The 2,392-nt window shown below is 37.9% G+C and overlaps 1 pseudogene; it reads right to left on the reverse strand.

Annotated features, from left to right (window-relative positions):
* Positions 1-1,941: 1,941 nt before the first annotated feature.
* Positions 1,942-2,078, reverse strand: LOC120769857 (annotated as a pseudogene).
* Between the last annotated feature and the right edge of the window lie 314 nt (positions 2,079-2,392).

Raw genomic sequence — 2,392 nt, forward strand, 5'->3', positions numbered from 1 at the left:
ACTAATTGGATGAATACAAAAATATTAGAGAAAGTTCGTCCAGGTCACCATTCTTTCTGGAGGGACGGCCATCCCGCACAGATATCCAGAATCCCACAACTTTCTTTAAAAGTGCCGTTCTATATCACAATAAATATGACAAAAAGTCAAGGACAAATTCTAAAAGTAGCCGGCATTCACCTGGTGCTCTCACCGACAATTGCTTGCCTGTATCGAGAGCAAGAAATCTTTTTATATATGCAGAAAGCAAAAAGTCCCGCGATGTGCACTAAAATGATTTCTAGCTCTCTGCGACCCAGGACAAAATAAAATTACATAACCATTATAAACTCTCTTGTTTTGTCAGTCATCACCCTTGTCGATTTCATAGGCCAAAAAAAAAAATATAATAAAAGTTTGAAATGTACCACTGTTTTTTTCAGAGCTATTTCTTAAAAAGCCAATAAAAATACGCACTACGAAAAGCGAGAGAAGTGGGACAATAGCAACACGCGGACTGTGTAGTAAAAATAGCTTAAAAACAAGTAAGGAAGGGCTAAGTTCGGGTGTCACCGAACATTTTATACTCTCGCATGGTAAAGTGATAATCGAGATTTCATAATACGTCATTTACATATTTTTCAAATACCGTATTTTTGTAAAGTTTTATTCCGCTATCATCATTGGTTCCTAATGTTTATACTCGTACTATACAGAGAAGGCATCAGATGGAATTCAAAATAGCGTTATATTGGAAAAAGGCGTGGTTGTGAACCGATTTCACCCATATTTCGTACATGTCATCAGGGTGTTAAGACAATATTATATACCGAATTTCATTGAAATCGGTTTAGTAGTTCGTGAGATATAGGTTTTGATCCATAAGTGGGCGAGGCTACGCCCATTTTCAATTTTACAAAAAAACCTGGGTGCAGCTTCCTTCTGACATTTCTTCCGTAGAGTTTAGTGTTTCTGACGTTTTTTGTTAGTCGGTTAATGCACTTTTAGTGATTTTCAACATAACCTTTGTATGGGAGGTGGACGTGGTTATTATCCGCTTTTTTCCATTTTTGAACTGTATATGGAAATTCCTAACGGAAACGACTCTGTAGAATTTGGTTGACATAGCCATAGTAGTTTCCGAGATATGTACAAAAAACTTAGTAGGGGGCGGGGCCACGCCCACTTTTCCAAAAAAAATAACGTCCAAATATGCCCCTCCCTAATGCGATCCTTTGTGTCAAATTTCACTTTAATATCTTTATTTATGGCTTAGTTATGACACTTTATAGGTTTTCGGTTTCCGCCATTTTGTGGGCGTGGCAGTGGGCCGATTTTGCCCATCTTCGAACTTAACCTTCTTATGGAGCCAAGGAATACGTGTACCAAGTTTCATCATGATATCTCAATTTTACTCAAGTTACAGCTTGCACGGACGGACGGACAGACGGACGGACTGACGGATTGACAGACAGACATCCGGATTTCGACTCTACTCGTCGCCCTGATCACTTTGGTATGTAAAACCCTATATCTGACTCTTTTAGTTTTAGGACTTACAAACAACCGTTATGTGAACAAAACTATAATACTCTCCTTAGCAACTTTGTTGCGAGAGTATAAAAATCATAAATTGCACAACTTTCTGGTGCTTCTCGCAATAATCTGCGTCGATATTATTCACGATCATACGTATATATACATACATGTATATTTACGCATGTTTGTAGGCGAAGCTGCTGCAGCGGCAAGGGGTGACAATCGGTGGCCATTACTTTACTTATGCCATAGAAATTCTATTGCTACGAATATGGAAATGACAACAAAATAATGCAAATATGCATATTTCTAAAGGTCATTAATTTCTTTGAAGAAATGAATGATCCTGAGAAGTATAGTCTTAACTTTTCAACGGCCAACGTAGAGCATTTCAACCAAAGGGAATTTATTAATTAAAATCACCACTCAGAAGTCGTTCTATCCGTTGTAAGCGAACGATTTTCAAAGAAACATCATTTCTAATATGCCACAAGACAAAATTAGAAATGAACTTCTTAAACCTCACGCTGTCAGATAAAACGATATACCTCGTCACCGTGAGTCGATTTCCAAAAAATGGACCAACGTAGGGTATTTCAACAAAAGACACATAAAATAGTTGAGAATTCGCAGAAATGAAAGACAAAGGAAAGAAAAAGCAGTATAACTTCAATAATGAACAAGCATACAAACATACATATGCGCAGCAGCAGCAAGGAAAGAGGTAACAATCGGCGATCCATTGTATATTTCTTTCATGCATAACCTAACCATAATTAGGACAACGCAATACAAGTGTCAATGGTGGTCTAGGTGGTAAGCGCCTTAAAAGTTACGACGAGCACGTAGGTACGTAGGTTCGAATACCAACAGA

This window comes from Bactrocera tryoni, chromosome 2 (genome assembly GCF_016617805.1).
Source record: "Bactrocera tryoni isolate S06 chromosome 2, CSIRO_BtryS06_freeze2, whole genome shotgun sequence".
In the NCBI taxonomy this organism is placed as follows: domain Eukaryota; kingdom Metazoa; phylum Arthropoda; class Insecta; order Diptera; family Tephritidae; genus Bactrocera; species Bactrocera tryoni.